This window comes from Ascaphus truei, chromosome 9 (assembly GCF_040206685.1).
Source record: "Ascaphus truei isolate aAscTru1 chromosome 9, aAscTru1.hap1, whole genome shotgun sequence".
NCBI lineage: Eukaryota > Metazoa > Chordata > Amphibia > Anura > Ascaphidae > Ascaphus > Ascaphus truei.
This window is the reverse complement of record NC_134491.1, coordinates 3929177-3954225: the sequence shown is the minus strand read 5'-3', so window position 1 is coordinate 3954225 and position 25049 is coordinate 3929177. Positions and strand designations below refer to the sequence as shown.

General features: G+C 53.3%; 1 long non-coding RNA gene across 1 annotated transcript; it reads left to right on the top strand.

The window, feature by feature from the left end:
- The first annotated feature begins 640 nt into the window (after window positions 1-640).
- Window positions 641-25049, top strand: LOC142502235 (uncharacterized). The gene is made up of 3 exons (XR_012803686.1): window positions 641-946; window positions 14135-14357; window positions 24845-25049. It is a non-coding gene; the product is annotated as an uncharacterized LOC142502235 (long non-coding RNA).

The window sequence follows — 25049 nt, the reverse complement described above, 5'->3', positions numbered from 1 at the left end:
GTTGGGAGCAGCACAGCGCTGCAGGCCTGAGGTCCTCATTAACCCAGGTATAATCTGCTATATTTACCTCCTGACTGTAGGACACACAACTTAACTCATTCTGTGCCACAAGTGCCTGCTTCCTTGTGCTGGGGAAGAGATAAGCTCTACGTAGATGATCGGTACACAGACGCATACACATATATATATATATATATATATACATACAGACCCAGACACACACACACACACACATGGGTGGCTTGCCCAGTCGGGTGATGGGGGTGGGTTTGTGCGGTGGGCCGGTGCTGCAGCTCCCCAGCTCCCTGACCGCCTGCAATACTCTCCCCCCTCCTGTCGGCTCCAGGATCCAACTACCACCCAACTGGAGGAGGAAGCTGCAGAGCCCCTGGACCAGCGCAGGACCGCTCCTCACCCCAAGGTGTGTGTTGGAGTGAGTGAGAGGAGCGTGTCTTTCTGGAGCGGCCCTCTTCCTGCAGTACTGCGATGCTGCAGAGCCCCTGGACCAGCGCCCTCCTCCTGCAGTACTGCGATGCTGCGAGCCCCTGGACCTGCGCCCTCCTCCTGCAGTACTGCGATGCTGCGAGCCCCTGGACCTGCGCCCTCCTCCTGCAGTACTGCGATGCTGCAGAGCCCCTGGACCAGCGCCCTCCTCCTGCAGTACTGCGATGCTGCAGAGCCCCTGGACCTGCGCCCTCCTCCTGCAGTACTGCGATGCTGCAGAGCCCCTGGACCAGCGCCCTCCTCCTGCAGTACTGCGATGCTGCAGAGCCCCTGGACCTGCGCCCTCCTCCTGCAGTACTGCGATGCTGCAGAGCCCCTGGACCAGCGCCCTCCTCCTGCAGTACTGCGATGCTGCAGAGCCCCTGGACCAGCGCCCTCCTCCTGCAGTACTGCGATGCTGCAGGAGGACGGCTGCTCTTCAAGGAATCCCCCGGGCCAGCAGGTAAGTGCAACCCACCCCTCATACACATACATATACAGTTAGGTCCGGAAATAATTGGACACTGACACCATTTTCATAATTTTGGCTCTGTACGCCACCACAATGGATTTGAAAAGAAACAACCGAGATGCAATACAAGTGCAGACTTTCAGCTTTAATTCAAGGGGTTGAACAAAAATATCGTATGAAACGTTTAGGAATTGCAACCATTTTCATACACAGTCCCCTTATTTCAGGGGCTCAAATGTAATTGGACAAATTAACACAATCATAAATAAAATGTTCATTTTTAATACTTTGTCAAGAATCCTTTGCAGGCAATGACTGCTTGAAATCTGGAACGCATGGACATCACCAAACGCTGGGTTTCCTCCTTTGTGATGCTTTGCCAGGCCTTTACTACAGCTGCCTTCAGTTGTTTGTTCGTGGGTCTTTCTGCCTTAAGTTTTGTCTTCAGCAAGTGAAATGCATGCTCGATCGGGTTGAGATCAGGGGATTGACTCGGCCATTGCAGAATATTCCACTTCTTTGCCTTAAAAAACTCCTGGGATGCTTTCACAGTATGTTTTGGGTCATTGTCCATCTGTAAAGTGAAGCGCCGTCCAATCAACTTCGCTGAATCTGAGCAGACAATATATCCCTATACACTTCAGAATTCATCCGGCTGCTTCTGTCTTCTGTCACATCATCAATAAACAATAGTGACCCAGTGCCATTGTAAGCCATGCATGCCCATGCCATCACACTGCCTCCATCGTGTTTTACAGATAATGTGGTATGCTTCGGATCATGAACGTTCCAAGCCTTCTCCATACTTTATTCTTCCCATCATTCTGGTACAGGTTGATCTTAGTTTGATCTGTCCAAAGAATGCTGTTCCAGAACTGGGCTGGCTTGTTTAGATATTGTTTGACAAAGTCTAATCTGGCCTTTCTATTCTTGAGGCTTATGAATGGTTTGCACCTAGTGGTGAACCCTCTGTAGTTGCTCTCGTGAAGTCTTCTCTTTATGGTAGACTTGGATAATGATATGCCTACCTCCTGGAGAGTGTTCTTCACTTGGCTGGATGTTGTGAAGGGGGTTTTCTTTACCATGGAAAGGATCCTACGATCACCCACCACTGTTGTCATCTGTGGACGTCCAGGCCTTTTTGTGATGCAGAGCTCACCAGTGCGTTCTTTTGTTCTCAGAATGTACCAAACTGTTGATTTGGCCACTCCTAATGTTCCTGCTATCTCTCTGATGGATTTTCTTTTTTTTTTGCAGCCTAAGGATGCCCTGTTTCACTTGCATTGAGAGCTCCTTTGACCGCATGTTGTGGGTTCACAGCAACAGCTTCCAAATGCGAATGCCACACCTGGAATCAACTCCAGGCCTTTTACCTGCTTAATTATTGATGAAATAACGAAGGAATAGCCCACACCTGTCCATGAAACAGCTTTTGATTCAATTGTCCAATTACTTTTGGTCCCTTGAAAAAGAGGGGGCTACATATTAAAGAGATGTAATTCCTAAACCCTTCCTCTAATTTGGATGTGAACACCCTCAAATTAAAGTTGATAGACTGGACTTTAAGCTCATATTCATTATTTAACTGTAACTTGAATATACTTTGGTAAACAGCCGAAATAACAAAAACTTGTATCAGTGTCCAATTATTTCCGGACCTAACTGTACATGCATATTGTGAAAGTCAGTCACTTTGCACAGTCTTTTCTCTTATTTTAAGGCAGGAAACAAAGGGTTCGCTTATCAAGTTTATTAACAAAAAGGGACAAAACAGAACAGGAACAAGAACAAAATACATAGCTCCCCCTGGAGCACTAACTAATATACTTGTCAGTTCCTTAACGACAGGTTTGAGAGCTAAGCTCTCTACCAATACTTAGCCCTTTTACCTCTGTAAGTGACAACCCCCAAAGTCTATCTCTGTGATCCTCTCAGGCTGTGGGTTTGGAACGAACAACAGTCCCTGAGTACCGCAGGCCTGGGAACTGTTCCAACCGGGTGTCCTTGCAGGTTGGGGTAAGACTCAGTTCTGTCAGACTGCTGACTGCTTTTTAAAGCCCTTGCAATCAGCAAATAACTGCAACACCCTAGCCGCTTGCCTAGCTAGGAGTTTAACCTCCTGCATGCTTGAGTTCATGCATACAGCATACATAACGTAGGCAGTATATGACTGTCACATCCTCCCCCAATTCAATCTTAATATATAAAATCGAAAGGTTGGTACTAGCTGCGGTGAATCTGATTGGTCCGTGGCCACCCCGACTCTCATTGGCCAAGAGGTACGCCCCACTGTGACACACCTCCCACACGACTCTCATTGGCCAAAAGTTACAGTGACATCACTGACACACACCTACTTCACTCTCACACACTTGCACTGACAGCATACGCCCACAGAACCCCTGCGGAGTCCTTGGTAAGTTTACAACACACACACACACACAGTCACCCCACACATATAGTCACTGTCATCCCACAACTCACAGTCATGCTGTCACCCCTGTGTACACACACCACACACACACACACACACACACACACACACACACACACACACACACACACACACACACACACACACACACACACACACACACACACACACACACACACACTCACTGTCAACCCACACACTCACACTGACCACTGCTTACTCCCCTGTAGCTAACACTCATGCTTACTCCCCTGTGCACATGGCCGGACAAACGCACACACACGACGACACTACCACGCACGATGAACACTCCCTGTAGCCCTGCACTTTACCTTTATGCCTTACTAAAAACACATATGTTACAATAAATATATATTAAAATAATGGCGTGCGCAGTTTTAATTTCTATTACACAAATGGCCGCACGTACCTTCACCTACGCACTCTTTATTAACTTTCTAAAATGGCCGCCACACCAACTTACAACATGTACCTTACATTGACATTATACAATGTCCCGCTCCCTCCCGGCGCTCAGTCACCTCCCTCCCCGGCGCTCAGTCACCTCCCTCCCCGGCGCTCACTCACCTCCCTCCCCGGCGGGGGGACAGGCAGTGGGCAGGCAGCCTGCAGCTGCCTCACGGCGCCGAGTGCCTAAGATGGCGGCGCCCCGGAAGGAGAGGTGACATATCTGTGTGTGTGTCACTGTGTGTGTGTGTGTGTGTGTGTCACTGTGTGTGTGTGTCACTGTGTGTGTGTGTGGGGGACACTGTGTGTGTGTCAGACACTGTAGGGTGGGGACCGGAGCTGCGCATGCGGGGGGGGGGGGGGGGAGCGGAGAGGGAGGGGGGAGCGGAAAAACATACAGGGGGAGTGGAGAAGAGGGACCCGGAATATTTTAAGCAACCCCCCCCCTCCTGTCTACTGTCCCCCCCCTCCTGTCCACTGTCCCCCCCCCTCCTGTCCACTGTCCCCCCCCTCCTGTCCACTGCACCCCCATCCTGTCCACTGTCCCCCCCTCCTGTCCACTGCCCCCCCTCCTGTCTACTGTCCCCCCTCCTGTCCACTGTCCCCCCTCTCCTGTCCACTGTCCCCCCCTCCTGTCCACTGTCGCCCCCCTCCTGTCCACTGCCCCCCCTCCTGTCTACTGTCCCCCCTCCTGTCCACTGTCCCCCCTCTCCTGTCCACTGTCCCCCCCCCTCCTGTCCACTGTCCCCCCCCCCCTCCTGTCCACTGTCCTCCCCCTCCTGTCCACTGTCCCCCCCTCCTGTCCACTGTCCTCCCCCTCCTGTCCACTGTCCCCCCCTCCTGTCCACTGTCCCCCCCCCCTCCTGTCCACTGTCCCCCCCCCCCCCTCCTAGCGGGAAATTTAACTCACGGGCAACGCCGGGTCTCTCAGCTAGTACATACTATTTTTAGGTCAAGTCAACGTATTGTGCATTATTTTTGAGCACTGCACTGGTATTAATTATCAGTTTGATTGGGGTTCTACTCATGGTTGAGACTGGTGTTCTATCTCCTAACACCACTCCTGCTACATAAGGAGTTTTTAACATTTACACACCTACACTCTATCTCACATTACGCCTTCAGCTAGTGGCGTTTATCGCGTTTAGAAAAAATGGGGACATGATTTCAACATATCTTGTCTCAGCTATATATATCTAATAGCTGCCCGCTAAAAATACTGTTTGGCAGTAGTGAGTAGTATATGTATGTAGGTGATTTCTGTGAGTTTGTCCACTATTATTTTATTAATATTTCACTAATAAAGTTTGATTTTATATTTACCTTACCATTACATTTTAGGAGTGCTAAAATAGGGGCCATCTTTCTACCGTATTCGCTTATAAGGATTTTGTGTTCACATGTTATTAGCTCCAGCACCCTATTTCTCCTCTGACAGTAGCTTGAGTGTCCTTCCCCCTTCCCTTCCCATTTGTATAACTGTATAGGGAGAGGTATTAACAGCTGCATTTTAGGGTGTTTAGGGAGAGATATTAGCAGCGAGATGTTAGGGTGTATAGAGAGGGTATTAGCAGTGGTATATTAGGGTGTATAGGGAAATGTATTAGCAGCGGGATGTTAGGGTGTATAGGGAGAGGTATTAGCAGCAGGATGTTAGGGTGTATAGGGAGAGGTATTAGCAGCATGGTGTTAGGGTGTATAGGGAGAGGTATTAGCAGCGGGATGTTAGGGTGTATAGGGAGAGGTATTAGCAGCGGGATGTTAGGGTGTATAGGGAGAGGTATTAGCAGCGGGATGTTAGGGTGTATAGGGAGAGGTATTAGCAACGGGATGTTAGGGTGTATAGGGAGAGGTATTAGCAGCGGGATGTTAGGGTGTATAGGGAGAGGTATTAGCAGCAGGATGTTAGGGTGTATAGGGAGAGGTATTAGCAGCGGGGTGTTAGGGTGTATAGGGAAATGTATTAGCAGCGGGATGTTAGGGTGTATAGGGAGAGGTATTAGCAACGGGATGTTAGGGTGTATAGGGAGAGGTATTAGCAGTAGGATTTTAGGGTGTATAGGGAGAGGTATTAGCAGCAGGATGTTAGGGTGTATAGGGAGAGGTATTAGCAGCAGGGTGTTAGGGTGTATAGGGAGAGGTATTAGCAGCGGGATGTTAGGGTGTATAGTGAGAGGTATTAGCAGCAGGGTGTTAGGGTGTATAGGGAGAGGTATTAGCAGCGGGATGTTAGGGTGTATAGGAGCGGTATTAGCAGCGGGATGTTAGGGTGTATAAGGAGAGGTATTAGCAGCGGGATGTTAGGGTGTATAGGGAGAGGTATTAGCAGCGGGATGTTAGGGTGTATAGGGAGAGGTATTAGCAGCAGGATGTTAGGGTGTATAGGGAAAGATATTAGCAGCAGGGTGTTAGGGTGCAAAGGGAGAGGTATTAGCAGCGGAATGTTAGGGTGTATAGGGAGAGGTATTAGCAGCGGGGTGTTAGGGTGTATAGGGAAAGATATTAGCAGCAGGATGTTAGGGAGTATAGGGAGAGGTATTAGCAGTAGGGTGTTAGGGTGCAAAGGGAGAGGTATTAGCAGCGGAATGTTAGGGTGTATAGGGAGAGGTATTAGCAGCGGGGTGTTATGGTGTATAGGGAGAGATATTAGCAGTGGGATGTTAGGGTGTATAGGGAGAGGTATTAGCAGCAGGGTGTTAGGGTGTATAGGGAGAGGTATTAGCAGCGGGGTGTTAGGGTGTATAGGGAGAGGTATTAGCAGCGGGATGTTAGGGTGTATAGGGAGAGGTATTAGCAGCAGGATGTTAGGGTGTATAGGGAGAGGTATTAGCAGCAGGATGTTAGGGTGTATAGGGAGAGGTATTAGCAGCGGGATGTTAGGGTGTATAGGGAGAGGTATTAGCAGTGGGATGTTAGGGTGTATAGGTGAGGTATTAGCAGCAGGGTGTTAGGGTGTATACAGTAGGGAGAGGTATTAGCAGCGGGATGTTAGGGTGTATAGGGAGAGGTATTAGCAGCAGGGTGTTAGGGTGTATAGGGAGAGGTATTAGCAGCGGGATGTTAGGGTGTATAGGGAGAGGTATTAGCAGCAGGGTGTTAGGGTGTATAGGGAGAGGTATTAGCAGCAGGGTGTTAGGGTGTATAGGGAGAGGTATTAGCAGCGGGATGTTAGGGTGTATAGGGAGAGGTATTAGCAGCGGGATGTTAGGGTGTATAGGGAGAGGTATTAGCAGCGGGATGTTAGGGTGTATAGGGAGAGGTATTAGCAGCAGGGTGTTAGGGTGTATAGGGAGAGGTATTAGCAGCGGGATGTTATGGTGTATAGGGAGAGGTATTAGCAGCGGGTGTTAGGGTGTATAGGGAGAGGTATTAGCAGCGGGTGTTAGGGTGTATAGGGGGAGGTATTAGCAGCGGGGTGTTAGGGTGTATAGGGAGAGGTATTAGCAGTGGGATGTTAGGGTGTATAGGGAGAGGTATTAGCAGCGGGATGTTAGGGTGTATAGGGAGAGGTATTAGCAGCAGGGTGTTAGGGTGTATAGGGAGAGGTATTAGCAGCGGGATGTTATGGTGTATAGGGAGAGGTATTAGCAGCGGGATGTTAGGGTGTATAGGGAGAGGTATTAGCAGCGGGATGTTAGGGTGTATAGGGAGAGGTATTAGCAGCGGGATGTTAGGGTGCAGAGGGAGAGGTATTAGCAGCAGGATGTTAGGGTGTATAGGGAGAGGTATTAGCAGCAGGATGTTTGGGTGTATAGGGAGAGGTATTAGCAGCGGGGTGTTAGGGTGTATAGGGAGAGATATTAGCAGCAGTAATAGCTATGGGCTGATGCCACTTTATAGATTATTACCTAGAGTTCTGTGTTCAGTTCTGGAGACCAGATCTCTAGAAGCACTTAAATAAGTTGGAGATTTGTGCAAAGAAGGGCTACTGTAATGGTGCATGGTCTACAGCAGGGGTACGCAAACTTCCTGAGCTGCACCCCCTGCCTGGCAGCCGCAGTGGTTGCGCTGCCCCTCTCCAAGGACCCAGCATCAAATGTCATGTCACATCACATGACCCCGCCGCGTCATTTGACGCGCGTTGCCATGGGGGGGCACGTTGCTGAAGACCCGGCACTGAGCAGGTAAGTGAGTTAGAGGCCTCGCACCTCCCCCGGCATTTACTTTACATGCATTGGGGAAGGGTGCGGGGCCTCTGCAACCACTGCGCCCCGCGCCCCCCAGTTTGTGCACCCTAGTCTACAGCACAAGATTTATCAGGAAAGACTTCAGGACCTTAATCTGTGCAGTTTATAGAGGAGAGAAGGGAGAGGGGGTATTATATATAAACTTTCAAATATATACAGGGATTAAACAAGGTACAGGAGGAAGGATATTTCAGAAAAAGAGAAGAGCTAGAACAAGAAGTCATTCTCTGGCACTGGAGGAGGCAGCTCGGGGTCATTCTCTGGCGCTGGAGGAGGCAGCTCGGGGTCATTCTCTGGTGCTGGAGGAGGCAGCTCGGGGTCATTCTCTGGCGCTGGAGGCAGCTCGGGGTCATTCCCTGGCGCTGGAGGCAGCTCGGGGTCATTCTCTGGCGCTGGAGGCAGCTCGGGGTCATTCTCTGGCGCTGGAGGCAGCTCGGGGTCATTCTCTGGCGCTGGAGGAGGCAGCTCGGGGTCATTCTCTGGCACTGGAGGCAGCTCGGGGTCATTCTCTGGCGCTGGAGGAGGCAGCTCGGGGTCATTCTCTGGCGCTGGAGGAGGCAGCTCGGGGTCATTCTCTGGCGCTGGAGGGTGGCAGCTCGGGGTCATTCTCTGGCGCTGGAGGAGGCAGCTCGGGGTCATTCTCTGGCGCTGGAGGAGGCAGCTCGGGGTCATTCTCTGGCGCTGGAGGGAGGCAGCTCGGGGTCATTCTCTGGCGCTGGAGGGAGGCAGCTCGGGGTCATTCTCTGGCGCTGGAGGAGGCAGCTCGGGGTCATTCTCTGGCGCTGGAGGGTGGCAGCTCGGGGTCATTCTCTGGTGCTGGAGGGTGGCAGCTCGGGGTCATTCTCTGGCACTGGAGGGTGGCAGCTCGGGGTCATTCTCTGGCGCTGGAGGGTGGCAGCTCGGGTCATTCTCTGGCGCTGGAGGGTGGCAGCTTGGGGTCATTCTCTGGCGCTGGAGGAGGCAGCTCGGGGTCATTCTCTGGTGCTGGAGGAGGCAGCTCAGGGTCATTCTCTGGCGCTGGAGGAGGCAGCTCAGGGTCATTCTCTGGCGCTGGAGGAGGCAGCTCGGGGTCATTCTCTGGCGCTGGAGGAGGCAGCTCGGGGTCATTCTCTGGCACTGGAGGGAGGCAGCTCGGGGTCATTCTCTGGCGCTGGAGGAGGCAGCTCAGGGTCATTCTCTGGCGCTGGAGGGAGGCAGCTCGGGGTCATTCTCTGGCGCTGGAGGAGGCAGCTCGGGGTCATTCTCTGGCGCTGGAGGGAGGCAGCTCGGGGTCATTCTCTGGCGCTGGAGGAGGCAGCTCAGGGTCATTCTCTGGCGCTGGAGGGTGGTAGCTCGGGGTCATTCTCTGGTGCTGGAGGGAGGCAGCTTGGGGTCATTCTCTGGCGCTGGAGGAGGCAGCTCGGGGTCATTCTCTGGCGCTGGAGGAGGCATCTCGGGGTCATTCTCTGGCGCTGGAGGGAGGCAGCTCGGGGTCATTCTCTGGCGCTGGAGGAGGCAGCTCGGGGTCATTCTCTGGCGCTGGAGGAGGCAGCTCGGGGTCATTCTCTGGCGCTGGAGGAGGCATCTCGGGGTCATTCTCTGGCGCTGGAGGGAGGCAGCTCGGGGTCCTTCTCTGGCGCTGGAGGAGGCAGCTCGGGGTCATTCTCTGGTGCTGGAGGGAGGCAGCTCGGGGTCATTCTCTGGTGCTGGAGGAGGCAGCTCGGGGTCATTCTCTGGCGCTGGAGGAGGCAGCTCGGGGTCATTCTCTGGCGCTGGAGGAGGCAGCTCAGGGTCATTCTCTGGCGCTGGAGGGAGGCAGCTCGGGGTCATTCTCTGGCGCTGGAGGAGGCAGCTCGGGGTCATTCTCTGATGCTGGAGGGAGGCAGCTCGGGGTCATTCTCTGGCGCTGGAGGAGGCAGCTCGGGGTCATTCTCTGGTGCTGGAGGGTGGCAGCTCGGGGTCATTCTCTGGCGCTGGAGGAGGCAGCTCGGGGTCATTCTCTGGCACTGGAGGAGGCAGCTCGGGGTCATTCTCTGGCGCTGGAGGGTGGCAGCTCGGGGTCATTCTCTGGCGCTGGAGGAGGCAGCTCGGGGTCATTCTCTGGCGCTGGAGGGTGGCAGCTCGGGGTCATTCTCTGGCGCTGGAGGGTGGCAGCTCGGGGTCATTCTCTGGCACTGGAGGGTGGCAGCTCGGGGTCATTCTCTGGCGCTGGAGGGTGGCAGCTCGGGTCATTCTCTGGCGCTGGAGGGTGGCAGCTTGGGGTCATTCTCTGGCGCTGGAGGAGGCAGCTCGGGGTCATTCTCTGGTGCTGGAGGAGGCAGCTCAGGGTCATTCTCTGGCGCTGGAGGAGGCAGCTCAGGGTCATTCTCTGGCGCTGGAGGAGGCAGCTCGGGGTCATTCTCTGGCGCTGGAGGAGGCAGCTCGGGGTCATTCTCTGGCACTGGAGGGAGGCAGCTCGGGGTCATTCTCTGGCGCTGGAGGAGGCAGCTCAGGGTCATTCTCTGGCGCTGGAGGGAGGCAGCTCGGGGTCATTCTCTGGCGCTGGAGGAGGCAGCTCGGGGTCATTCTCTGGCGCTGGAGGGAGGCAGCTCGGGGTCATTCTCTGGCGCTGGAGGAGGCAGCTCAGGGTCATTCTCTGGCGCTGGAGGGTGGTAGCTCGGGGTCATTCTCTGGTGCTGGAGGGAGGCAGCTTGGGGTCATTCTCTGGCGCTGGAGGAGGCAGCTCGGGGTCATTCTCTGGCGCTGGAGGAGGCAGCTCGGGGTCATTCTCTGGCGCTGGAGGGAGGCAGCTCGGGGTCATTCTCTGGCGCTGGAGGAGGCAGCTCGGGGTCATTCTCTGGCGCTGGAGGAGGCAGCTCGGGGTCATTCTCTGGCGCTGGAGGAGACATCTCGGGGTCATTCTCTGGCGCTGGAGGGAGGCAGCTCGGGGTCCTTCTCTGGCGCTGGAGGAGGCAGCTCGGGGTCATTCTCTGGTGCTGGAGGGAGGCAGCTCGGGGTCATTCTCTGGTGCTGGAGGAGGCAGCTCGGGGTCATTCTCTGGCGCTGGAGGAGGCAGCTCGGGGTCATTCTCTGGCGCTGGAGGAGGCAGCTCGGGGTCATTCTCTGGCGCTGGAGGGAGGCAGCTCGGGGTCATTCTCTTGCGCTGGAGGAGGCAGCTCGGGGTCATTCTCTGACGCTGGAGGGAGGCAGCTCGGGGTCATTCTCTGGCGCTGGAGGAGGCAGCTCGGGGTCATTCTCTGGTGCTGGAGGGTGGCAGCTCGGGGTCATTCTCTGGCGCTGGAGGAGGCAGCTCGGGGTCATTCTCTGGCACTGGAGGAGGCAGCTCGGGGTCATTCTCTGGCGCTGGAGGGTGGCAGCTCGGGGTCATTCTCTGGCGCTGGAGGGTGGCAGCACGGGGTCATTCTCTGGCGCTGGAAGGTGGCAGCTCGGGGTCATTCTCTGGCACTGGAGGAGGCAGCTCGGGGTCATTCTCTGGCGCTGGAGGGTGGCAGCTCGGGGTCATTCTCTGGCGCTGGAGGAGGCAGCTCGGAGTCATTCTCTAGCGCTGGAGGAGGCAGCTCGGGGTCATTCTCTGGCGCTGGAGGGTGGCAGCTCGGGGTCATTCTCTGGCGCTGGAGGAGGCAGCTCGGGGTCATTCTCTGGCGCTGGAGAGGCAGCTTGGGGTCATTCTCTGGCGCTGGAGAGGCAGCTCTGGGTCATTCTCTGGCGCTGGAGGGAGGCAGCTCGGGGTCATTCTCTGGTGCTGGAGGGTGGCAGCTCGGGGTCATTCTCTGGCGCTGGAGGAGGCATCTCGGGGTCATTCTCTGGCGCTGGAGGGAGGCAGCTCGGGGTCCTTCTCTGGCGCTGGAGGAGGCAGCTCGGGGTCATTCTCTGGTGCTGGAGGGAGGCAGCTCGGGGTCATTCTCTGGTGCTAGAGGAGGCAGCTCGGGGTCATTCTCTGGCGCTGGAGGAGGCAGCTCGGGGTCATTCTCTGGCGCTGGAGGAGGCAGCTCGGGGTCATTCTCTGGCGCTGGAGGGAGGCAGCTCGGGGTCATTCTCTGGCGCTGGAGGAGGCAGCTCGGGGTCATTCTCTGACGCTGGAGGGAGGCAGCTCGGGGTCATTCTCTGGCGCTGGAGGAGGCAGCTCGGGGTCATTCTCTGGTGCTGGAGGGTGGCAGCTCGGGGTCATTCTCTGGCGCTGGAGGAGGCAGCTCGGGGTCATTCTCTGGCACTGGAGGAGGCAGCTCGGGGTCATTCTCTGGCGCTGGAGGGTGGCAGCTCGGGGTCATTCTCTGGCGCTGGAGGGTGGCAGCACGGGGTCATTCTCTGGCGCTGGAAGGTGGCAGCTCGGGGTCATTCTCTGGCACTGGAGGAGGCAGCTCGGGGTCATTCTCTGGCACTGGAGGAGGCAGCTCGGGGTCATTCTCTGGCGCTGGAGGAGGCAGCTCGGAGTCATTCTCTAGCGCTGGAGGAGGCAGCTCGGGGTTATTCTCTGGCGCTGGAGGGTGGCAGCTCGGGGTCATTCTCTGGCGCTGGAGGAGGCAGCTCGGGGTCATTCTCTGGCGCTGGAGAGGCAGCTTGGGGTCATTCTCTGGCGCTGGAGAGGCAGCTCTGGGTCATTCTCTGGCGCTGGAGGGAGGCAGCTCTGGGTCATTCTCTGGTGCTGGAGGGTGGCAGCTCGGGGTCATTCTCTGGCGCTGGAGGGTGGCAGCTCGGGGTCATTATCTGGCGCTGGAGGAGGCAGCTCGGAGTCATTCTCTAGCGCTGGAGGAGGCAGCTCGGGGTCATTCTCTGGCGCTGGAGGGTGGCAGCTCGGGGTCATTCTCTGGCGCTGGAGGAGGCAGCTCGGGGTCATTCTCTGGCGCTGGAGAGGCAGCTTGGGGTCATTCTCTGGCGCTGGAGAGGCAGCTCTGGGTCATTCTCTGGCGCTGGAGGGAGGCAGCTCTGGGTCATTCTCTGGCGCTGGAGGAGGCAGCTCGGGGTCATTCTCTGGCGCTGGAGAGGCAGCTCGGGGTCATTCTCTAGCGCTGGAGGAGGCAGCTCGGGGTCATTCTCTGGCGCTGGAGGAGGCAGATCGGAGTCATTCTCTGGCGCTGGAGGAGGCAGCTCAGGGTCATTCTCTGGCGCTGGAGGGTGGCAGCTCGGGGTCATTCTCTGGCGCTGGAGGGTGGCAGCTCGGGGTCATTCTCTGGCTCTGGAGGAGGCAGCTCGGGGTCATTCTCTGGCGCTGGAGGGTGGCAGCTCGGGGTCATTCTCTGGCGCTGGAGGGTGGCAGCTCGCGGTCATTCTCTGGCACTGGAGGAGGCAGCTCGGGGTCATTATCTGGCGCTGGAGGGTGGCAGCTCAGAGTCATTCTCTGGTGCTGGAGGGTGGCAGCTCGGGGTCATTCTCTGGCGCTGGAGGAGGCAGCTCAGGGTCATTCTCTGGCGCTGGAGGGTTGCAGCTCGGGGTCATATCTGGCGCTGGAGGAAGCAGCTCGGAGTCATTCTCTGGCGCTGGAGGAGGCAGCTCGGGGTCATTCTCTGGCGCTGGAGGGTGGCAGCTCGGAGTCATTCTCTGGCGCTGGAGGGTGGCAGCTCGGGGTCATTCTCTGGCGCTGGAGGAGGCAGCTCGGAGTCATTCTCTGGCGCTGGAGGAGGCAGCTCGGAGTCATTCTCTGGCGCTGGAGGAGGCAGCTCGGAGTCATTCTCTGACGCTGGAGGAGGCAGCTCGGAGTCATTCTCTGGCGCTGGAGGCAGCTCCGGGTCATTCTCTGGCGCTGGAGAGGCAGCTCGGGGTCATTCTCTGGCGCTGGAGGGTGGCAGCTCGGGGTCATTCTCTGGCGCTGGAGAGGCAGCTCGGGGTCATTCTCTGGCGCTGGAGGAGGCAGCTTGGGGAACAGGCTTTGTATGGAAAGGATGGCAGATTTGTGGAATGGCCTCCCAGCAGACCTGGTAAGGCCTAATACAGTAAAGAAAACCCAGACCAATGGGGGGAAAGGTAGCATGACCTTTGGTCCAAGGGGCCATGGAGTGATGTGTTAGGGAGGAGGAGAAGGGATAAGTTATTTAAGAGGCAGTGGCTTGTGCATTACCTTTCCCATCCTCCAATCACCTCCCAAAAAGAGTCCTGGCAGTATCTATATTCCTACAGAATGGGCCCCAAATTGAGTTCTGGAAGAGCAGAGATGGAGAAGAGCACCTGGACATCTGTCCCCCCTACTGAGGACCATGTGAGGCCACTTCGGGAGCTCAGAAGAGGAGTGGAGTAGCACAGCTCCGGTGGGCTGCAAAGCATGATCGGATCCCTTCCAGGCTATATACCTCCTTCGGAAGCCAGTGTGATTGAGGAGGAAGAGGGGCCAGTCAGGCCAGTGGTGAGTGGCGTGGGGCGCACAGTCCCAGAGGTCTCTGCACTGGCAGTGGGGGAGAGTGTCGGGCCCGGCAGAGGTCCTGTACCTCGGAGTGGCTCAACCCAGATGGCAGCCCTGCAGCCAGGAGTGCGGCTCCAGGAAAGGTGGGAGGGAAAAGACTAGCCCGAGAGACGAAGAGTAAGGGAGGCATAGCACAGGCCCCAGCAGACCCCCAGGGCTTAGAGCCCACAGCAACCCGCAAGGTAGTACAGAACCCAACAATCTCCAAAGAAGCAGAGTCTCCAGCAGGTCCCAAGGAAGCACGGGTCCCAGCAGACCCCAAGGGAGCAGAGGCCTAAGCAGGCTGCAGGAAGTCAGGGGCATGTGTCCAGTAGAGGAGGCACCCGGAGGAGGCAGGTCACAGAGAGAGGTAGCCCGGGAGACAGGCCTGAAAGTCTGTGGGAAGGGGGCAGATGTGGAGATAGACCCTCGATGAGGTTCCCCCCTCTCTGTGAACTAATAGGAGGTGGGAAGCAGTGTAGCTGCAGCAGGGGCCTGGAAGAGAGGGAGGAGAGTTTGCGGCAGCAGTGAGGGTCAGAAGAGGTTCGTAGGCCTGCGGCTAAAGATTAGAGTGGGTTGTCTGCGAGGGTGGTGGAAGACATGCGGCCCAACGATAGGTCAGTGGAGTGACAGAGATAGCAATGGCTGGGCTGGTGCCTAGTCTACTAGGTTCAGGTACTGGAGGTCTGGGAAGGAGGATCTGGTGGAGGGGGGTAGGGTTAGGGGAGGTGTTAAATTCCCTCTGCAAGGTTTTGGCTAAGCTCAGTAATTGGGGCAGTAGTGAGGGCATGGGTGGTGCCCCCCCATATTGGTCATGGGGTTGGGGCAGCTTGGGTCTGGATCTCCAGATCCCTCTGGGTTGTGTATTTTGGGGTAGGTCATAAGGTAGGAGTAGCAGCTCCCATGCAGAGGAAGCAGGGTTGAGGGTTGACCTGTCCCACCCATGTCGAGATTAGTGGGTGTTCCAGTGGCTCTCAGTCAGCAGTGCTGGTCAACAAGGCCAGTTGTGTAGGGCCGGGGAAGAGGATAACAAGGGAGCAGATTACGTCAGCGGAGCAGGCTACGAAGGACAAGGCGGTTGTCGGATAGTAGCTTTAAAGAAAGTGATACCATATTTCCTCGATTGTAAGACGCCTTCGACTGTAAGACGCACCATCGATTTGGCATTTACAATCGAGGAAAATTACTTCTCATTTAACATGTTTCAGGAGAGGTCCCACGTCAGCGGAGGATGATGCGGGCGGCGGCGGTGGCAGGACAGGTCCCACGTCTGCAGATGGTTGAAGATGGACAGCGGGCGGGACTGCGGCGGGACAGGTCCCAAGTCTGCAGGTGAATGAAGATAAGAAGACAGCGGGTGGGTGGTGGCAGCGGCAGGAGATCATAATAGCAGGAGAGCCGAGCAGGAGCAGAACACGGCATAGGGGAACATCTGGGAATGAGCACACTGTAACACCAGAAGTTGACCATCCCCAGCTGTTCCCCTATGCTGCTCTGCTCCTGCTCAGATCTCCTGCTATTATGATCTCCTGTCACCGCACACTCGCTGTCTTATTATCTTCATTCACCTTCAGACTTGGGACCTGTCCTGCCGCCGCCACACTCCTGCTCACTGTCCATCTTTAACCATCTGCAGATGTGGGACCTCTCCTGCTGCCGCCACCCACTACATCCTCTGTTGACATGGGACCTCTCCTGAAACATGGTAAGTAAAAAGAGGGGGTTAGTACTGTGGACACTTTCAAAAAAAAAATTTAATACACCGATTCTAAGACGCACACCGATTTCAGACATGTGAAAATTGGAAAAAAGGTGCGTCTTAGAATCGAGGAAATAGGGTATGTGTGTGGCGAGTCCGCTGGGTTTTCATTTACTGCAGGCCACACATTTTTTTAATAAAATTTGGGATGGGCAGTATGTGGAAATATGAACATTGTTGCCAGGGTATAAGGATTTGTTGGTTAAGGAAGGGGAGAGTAAGGATGAGGAGAAAAAAAAGAAGCAGGTAGCCAAGACTTTTGGGAACTGTTTGGAGGCGTTCATAGTCTTAGCAAGCATAAAGGGCGAGAAGCCTCCCCAGAGTAGTTCAGTGCTTTTATGTACTTGAACACTATTGGGGAAGTGTATAAGGTGTACGGTGGGATCGCTTGATGGAAATATGACGAGGGTTTGAGGGAGCGCAGGCAGTTAAAAGTATGTGAGATGGGATTTCAATCTGAACCCCTTCAGTGTACATCTGCGTCACCCCCAAAGATGGACGCCTGATGGGGTTCCTCAAGAGCTGCTCCCCTCTGTACAGAACCAACATGCTAAGGGTTAACATTTGCTTGTACTATGTGGAACGTTCACTCCACCCACTGGAATGTTAATGAGCCAGGAAGTCAAAGGACTTTGAAGCCACAGCTGCATTCAATCTGAACACCTTCAGTGTACATCTTCGTCGCCCCAAAGGCGGACAGCCTTTGGTGCAGCGGAAGGGCAGCTAAAGGGTGTGAGCCATTTGCTGATGTTCGCTGATGTTTAGTGATGTTAAAGCTGCTCTATTTCAATCTGAAACTCACCAGCCCTTTTATCCCCTGTACCCAATTTTCCAACTCTATCTGTCCATTAAATGTCTATGAATTGACTGTATAACCCTGTTCATTTAATGTAACCATGTATTGTTATAACTCTGTGCCCAGGACAAAACGAGAAGTAACTCAATATATTACTTTCTGGTAAAACATTTTTATAAATAAAAATAAATTCATTTGCCGGACATGGACTTGTCGTTGTCAAAGGTGATGCCACAGCATCCATCCCCCTTTCAAAGTCTGACAGGCAGCAGAGGGCACTCAGGGCTGCCAGCCGTGCATAGGCAATGAGTATGTTGGGCTTTTAACACAGGTGGGTGTAACTGGGGGGCGTAATGCCTCTTCAAGCACGAGTGCTTGTCTTGCAGAGGTGGATGGCACGTACTGTATTTAGATGCTTTAGGAAGAGAACGCATAATAGAGGGGGCATCGCAGGTAACGAGTCTCCTCGGAAGGGTGATGACTCCAGTGAGAGTAGATGAGAAGGCTTGTTGGATTCACTACTATCCAGACAAGGTGGTGTCAGTGCCGCTGCAGCAGCTGAGGTTTTCAGGGGGTGTGTTGGATTCTTTTCAGGTAGGAGCAGAGTCTTTCTCCCCTGAAGAATTTGAAGTCAGTGCAGGAAAATCCAGGGTAGTTAGGGAGAAGCTTGGAATAAAGATAAATGAAGCGCAAACCCATATACCAAAACTGTGAATCACGTGCCTGCAATGTGTGAACAAACCTTGTATCAAAAGGTCCCAATACATGGGATTAGTGAATTACAGTGGTGGAAACACCGGGTGCTGCCAGATACCTGCGGTTATTCAAGCCGCATAGAACAAGATGCAAAAAAGTAGGTGTCTGTGGCGCAAGTGGTCAAATAAATGAATGCAAATAGTGACAATAAACTGTGCAATGATGAAAAACCAAACATATCACTGGTCTCCTGCAGCCGTTCTCTCCATGTCCTTGCAGTGTGGAATCCCTTGTTCTTGTGTTTATTGTGACTTCATGCATAAAGAAACACTTGTAGAAATGCAAATACTGTAGCTTATTCACTTTTTACTGCAGATCACAAACAACACAGGGGGGAAGGGAACACTCACACGCTGCCCGCTGATTCAGGCAGTGAGCGACTTGAGGCGCGCTATAACCTGGCTCTGGTTTTTGTAAATGGCTGCTTGTCCTTCGTGCGCACGGCTCTCCCGATCTCTCCTCGTACTCTCAGGGCTGGGGGATGATGTGACGTCAGCTCCCCAAAGTCCAGGTACGGTGGCCTCCGAATGCCAAAAGACTCCAAGGGAGAAGCTTGGGAAGGAGGTGGCTTTGGGTCGTATGGAGGACCTATTGCCAGATTTGCAAATATATCTGCAGGTGGTGCCGAAGAAGGGCCCAGGACATTTCGCTTGACTCACCACCTGTCGTAACCGGAGGGGGCATCAATCAACGCATTACCACACTCTGGGTACGCCCTCACTGCTGTGGGTGCGTGTTATAACCTTACAAACCTCAGTACTGGGGACTGGCCAGGTCTGCGGTCATACAGGCGTTACATTATGCAGAGCCCAATAAATGCAGACCCCCCTGAGGTGGGTCAAGGTGTTTCCTTGGAACATTTACAATTTGTCAGTAGCCAACTGACCACTGTTTCGCAACAACTTGCTAATCTGTCTCTCCAGGAAACCCCAGCTGCCCCGTCACCTCCTGTCTCAGTGACCTAAGGTAACTCAGGACCACGTATACCACCTCCCAACCGGTATGATGGGGACCCTCTCGCTTGCCGTGGATTCCTAAACCAATGCGAGGTTCAATTTGAAATGTCTCCCTCTCTTTTTCCTACCGGCCGTACCAAGGTGGCCTACATTTATGCCTTACTCACTGGCGACGCCCTCGCTTGGGCTTCTCCCCTCTGGGAGCACAACCTGAGTAGACCCAAGACTATCCTAAATTTAGGCATGAATTTCAACAAGTGTTTGACACTCCCGTACGCCGGGAGGCGGCCGCTTTTTCTCTGTTTCATATCACACAGGCTCAATGGTCTGCTGCTAAGTACGCAATAGAGTTCCGCACCCTCTATGGAACGACGAGGCACTTGCCACAGCTTATTGGCACGGTCTCTCTGATACTTTAAAAGATGATCTCGCAGCTCACGCCCGGCAGTCCTCCCTGGAACAACTAATTACACTCAGCATACGTATGGATCAACGTACCCAAGAACGACGTCACGAGCGACACTGTACCCGTTCTCTTCCTCTCCCGTCTGTCTCCCATAGGTCTTCTCCTTCGCCCTTCCTGGCATTGGACGCTCCTGAGCCAATGCAGATCGGTAGCCAACAACCATGGGCTTCGGAGAGAATGCGACGTCGTCAGAAGGGACTCTGTTACTATTGTGGTTCCCCAGAACATCGGCTCCAGAACTGTCCCCTGAAGCCGGGAAACGGGAACGGGAACACCCAATAAAGGTAGAGGGGCTTTTACTGGATACAATCTCTTCTTGCCCCTCTCTCTCTAAGGATCTCCCAAAGAAACTCATGCTTCCTGTAACGCTGGCGGGCCCTGACCTTCTATTAGAAGTAAAAGCTTTCATTGACTTCGGGTCTGGCGGTAACTTCCTGGATCACACCTTCGCCTCTGTGAATCAAATCCCTCTGGTCAAGAGAAAAGCGCCCATTGGTCTTGAAGCTATCGATGGATGTCCGCTTCAGCCAGCCTTCATCATCTGGGAGTCCATCCCACTTACATTGACCACTGCGGATGGTCATAAGGAGGTAATAGTTTTTGATGTCTTCCATTCTCCTACTATCCAGGTTATTCTAGGATTGCCTTGGCTACAGCTCCACAATCCGTGCATTGACTGGACCGACGTCTTACCTATCCAATGGCCTACCTCATCCGAGGCAGTGTCTACCACTCCTCCTGCTGCTGTGCTCGCTGGTTTGGATACCATCCCTTCAAACCTGCCCATTCTGCCGACGGTGTATCATGAGTTCCTGGATGTGTTCAATAAAGTACAAGCTGAGGTACTGCCTCCCCATCGTCCCTACGATTGTCCTATTGATTTAATTCCAGGAACCATCCTCCCGAAGTCGAAGTCGTATCCTTTATCCGTTCCTGAAACTGAGGCTATGACGTCTTACATCCAAGAAAATTTGGAGAAAGGATTCATCCGCAACTCCACCTCCCCCGCTGGGGCAGGCTTCTTCTTCGTGAAGAAGAAGGATGGATCCCTAAGACCCTGTATCGACTTTCGCGGACAACAAAATTACGGTAAAAAAACGATATCCTCTTCCCCTAATTTCTGAACTATTCGACCGTCTACAAGGAGCCTCTATCTTCTCCAAACTTGATTTAAGAGGGGCCTATAACCTCATCCGTATAAGAGATGGGGATGAATGGAAAACCGCGTTTAATACGCGATCTGGACATTATGAGTATTTAGTGATGCCCTTCGGGCTATGCAATGCTCCTGCCGTTTTCCAAGAGTTCATGAACGATATCTTCCGGGACGTGTTGGGAACATTTGTTATCGTATATTTGGATGACATTCTCATTTTCTCTAAGGATTTAGAGGAGCACATTCGCCATACCAAACTGGTACTCTCTAGGCTTCGTGCTAATCGCCTCTACGCAAAAATGGAGAAATGTTTGTTCCATCAGACGTCCACAGCCTTCCTAGGCTATATTATCTCTAACCAAGGTGTTTCTATGGACCCAGAGAAATTGAAGTCTGTCCTCGACTGTCCGCTGCCGAATTCTCTCAAGGCCGTGCAGCGCTTCCTTGGCTTTGCCAATTATTACCGGAAGTTCATCCGTAATTTTTCTACCATTGCCTTACCCATCACCGCCTTGACTAAGAAGGGTGCTGATCCTACGACTTGTCTCCTGAAGCCATTGACGCCTTCGAGTTTCTCAAAAAGGCCTTCGTCTCTGCACCCATCCTACAACATCCTGATACTTCGCTTCCCTTCACGTTAGAAGTTGACGCCTCTGATGTGGGAGCCGGTGCAGTACTCTCTCAGAGATCCTCTCCCCGGGAGAAGCTCCATCCCTGTGGTTTTTTTCTCGGAAGTTCTCGTCAGCCGAGAGAAATTATGATGTCGGGAATCGTGAGCTATTGGCCATTAAATTGGCTCTTCAGGAGTGGAGGCATCTCCTCGAAGGCACCAAGGAGCCTATTGCCATCCTCACGATCACAAAATTTACTGTATATTGAGGGGGCTCGACGATTAGGATCTCGTCAGGCTCGTTGGTCACTATTTTTCTCTCGTTTCAACTATACCATTTCTTATATTCCCGGTACCAAAAATATCAAAGCAGACGCTCTCTCTCACCAGTTCGCTACGGAGAATGACTCTAACGAATCATCTGAATCTATTCTCCCCGCCAAGTGCATAATTTCTGCCAATAATTTTGATGTTTTGGATGAAATCAACAAAGCCCAGGTTCACTGTGACAGGGTGAAGTCAACCCCTATCAGTTATGCCTGGGAGACATATGTCTGAATGCTTCATCCAGCACTCATAAGGGTTAACTCAGGTGGAAGCTAGGTAATCAGGATGTAAGCTGACACCTGATAAGCAGCAAGGTATAAGATGATGTTGTTACTGGCAGTAGCTGCCTGCCTTAGACCAGAGCACATGGCTATATGTGCTGCTAGCCAGGCGGATACATCAAGCTAACTACTGCAACCAAAGTAAGAGACTTGTTCATTTGTTTTTCCTGACTGCTTAAAAGACACTTACGGTTTGGTTATGGTTTAGCCAGCCAGCCTGCTAGATAGGCCTGGTGTGTTAGTCAGTCCTCCCAATGTGGAGCAGGATTTGTTTTGTTTAAAGGGAGAGTGTACCCGCATGTTATGTATGCTGTGGAGAAATAAAATCACTAAACGTTTTCATTATCCTGAAACTATACGTGTGGACTGTTCCCTGACCTCGGCTACAGGCCGTCCTGCCACAGGTGGTGTCAGAAGTGGGATGTCGGACGGCCCCTGTATCTGAAGGGCCACACAGAAAAAAAAATGGAAATTTTTTTTTCTCAATTCCTTGAGCAACAGCTCCAGCTAGCAGAGAAGCAAGCTGCGCAACAGGCCCGTCAAATAGAATGGCAGGTCAAGCAAGCAGAACATCAAGCTCAGCAAACTGAGCGACAAGCCCAGCAAGATGAGCAACAGGCCCGGCGAGAGGAAAGGCTACTCCAAATGCTGGTCGAAGGCCCAGCCCCAGGCAGACCAGGGATTCCAAATAACCTACCGGTGATGCTGCCTAAAATGAAGCCAACCGACCCAGAGGCATTTCTCCTCACTTTTGAAAGGGTAGCCACGGCCCACGGCTGGACAGTTGAACGCTGGGTAACGACTCTGGCTCCACTCCTCATAGGAGAAGCTCAGGCAGCCTATCAAGCTCTTCCAGCAGACGAGGCCATGGACTATCAGCAACTAAAGGCTGCTATTCTGGATCACCTAGGCCTTATTCCAGAGACCTACCGTCAGCGGTTCCGGACAGTCAAATATACAAACAGAGACAGACCCCGGGTCGTAGCCCACCGCTTAGTAGACTTAAGTACCAGGTGGATACAACCGGAGAAGCATACCAAGGCAGAGATCCTTGAACAGTTTGTGCTCGAGCAGTTCATACAGATACTGCCCCCCTCCTCCTGCTCCTGGGTAAAAAGACACGCTGCATTTTCCCTGGATTCAGCGGTCCACTTGGTGGAAAACTTCCTTGGCGACGACACCCAACAGGATAGCTGGGAACGGTCCGTGCAAACACCAGTTGCTTCCGGTGATACCAGAGGCAGGCGAGCAGACAATCGAGGGGTCTACAACCAGCCAGCTCGGGAGGTCCAGTCAACCCGATCGGAAGACCCTTTCCCATCTCTGAGGGTTCATGGTACAAACTCCCGCAGAGACGCCCGTCCCGGGTCCGAGGCTATTGGATCACTCAAGGGAGGCCGCCACCCACAGTATTCCCCGAAAACCTGGGCTTCCGTCACCCATCCGGTGGAGAGGATACTACCACCAACCAGAAGGGAGGATCCAATCCAACAGCGGAGAAGTCCAAACACCGAACCCCGTCGAGAGCTTCCGCTGACGACCGAGTTTGCGGACTCAGGAGATGAGGAGATGGACTGTTCATATGGCAGAACCACTGCCACAGCTTCTCTCCGAGTGGACCACAATCCATGGTTAGTCCCAGCATCTTTGGAGGGGAAAATAGTAAAAGCCATGCTGGACTCGGGATCTGGAAAAACCCTGATCCTAGAGGGCCTAATTCCAAGAAACAGACTATCCTATGACTCTCCTTGGAATATCGAATGTATCCATGGGGATACAAAGAGATACCCGACCGCGAACGTTCTACTGTGTATCAAGGATCAAGAGGCTAGCCTACCAGTGGGAGTTGCTCCCTGGCTACCTGCTCCTGTTCTACTTGGCCGAGACTGGCCCTACTTCGAAACATTGTTGGTCCCTACTCCTACGGAGCCTACTTCTCTGGTTCTGGAGAAGCCCGGAGACTTGTTTCCTTTTTCCCTAGAGATTTTTCCCCGGAGACACCACGTCTCAAAGACACGTAAACAGAGACGTGCGGAAAAAGAGGACTGGTTAAGAAAGGCTGGGACTCTTGGTAACATTAGTCAGCCCAAAAACAGAAAAGACGGTGCAAAACAGCGCTAGAACACACAATTATTATATGATGGCAGCCAGACAAAAACTGACTGTACAGTCAGTAACTAAGCAAAGAAAGAAAAAAGATAAGCCGGCGCCAATTCAAACCGTGGAGTGTAAAGTCCAAATCAAAGTCCTTTGGTTGACATCCCTTGAAGAAGTGCGCGCATGCGCACGAAACGCGTTGGGAAGATTCGTTTTTTAGAAGCAATTGATTCGTGGAGAGTATACCGCACGGCTGGGTAGCAGGAGAGTAGGAGAATTGGAAACCGACAGGAGGAGAGAGCGTGCCACGCATAGCAGCATCACTGTTCCAGCGCCCCTGGAGCTCCATACAGCATCCATACAGCATCTGCCACACGTGGGGACGCCAGAGAGTGAGCTCCGGTCGCCATCTTGGATCCACAGAAAGTGCTTCCAGTCCTGCTGCTTTCCAACATCCTGCATCCTGTGAGTAGGGTAACGATTTTGCCCCCCCGGATTAGTGTGTGAAACCCTCCAGAATCCTGCATTAGTTGTTAATAAATAGCTTTTTTATTATTTTCTGTCTGGCTAGTTGTTGTTGTGAGTCTGTCTTGTTTGTTATATGTTGTTAGTGTTATATGTTTTTATGTCCTCATTCTGACATACTGCACTATAATTTTCTCTTTATTTTTTCACATATCACGTCACGTCTTGGAGAAAATCTGCACTTTGCTTATCACCATCACCAAAGGACTTTGATTTGGACTTTACACTCCACGGTTTGCATTAGTCAGCCCAAAAGACTGCAGGTCATGGCCGGAGATGACCAGGGTGGGGAACAGATAGATACGGGAATTATGCCAGACCTGGATCTTCCTGACTTCTGTCATAGGCAGAGGGAAGACCCAGCTCTGGCTAGACAATATGAGAAGGTGGTACAGGTCGACAACAAGATAATGGACGAACAAGGTGTAAAAGTGTTTCCACATTTTGAACTGTTAAATGACATTATATATCGTGTGAATAAGGTTACACAAACAGGGGAGGTCATTCGACAGATGCTAGTCCCTAAAGGGTTGATTAAAACAGTGTTCACCCTAGCCCATACTCTCCCATGGGGTGGTCATTTGGGCAGAGATAAGACCACGGACCGCATCTCGTCCCGGTTTTACTGGCCAGGCATACATGGTGACATCATGAAACGCTCGCCGGCTGAATACAGACTTCTGATGCTGCCACCGCCACAGGACCTCTGTTGCTTTTCCTAGATGTTGCCGCGGTCTTCATCCACCCTGCAGCCGGAACCCCAGGAAGTGGACGCAGCGGATGACATCACTTCCGGTTGACTGGAACGCACCGGTGGAACGCACGCCACGAGAAAGGGGAAGCGGAGTTACCATCCATCCGGCTACAGAGATCCATTGCGATCGAAATGCTTGCTTTTTATTGAAACCATGTGAGTGTAACATCATT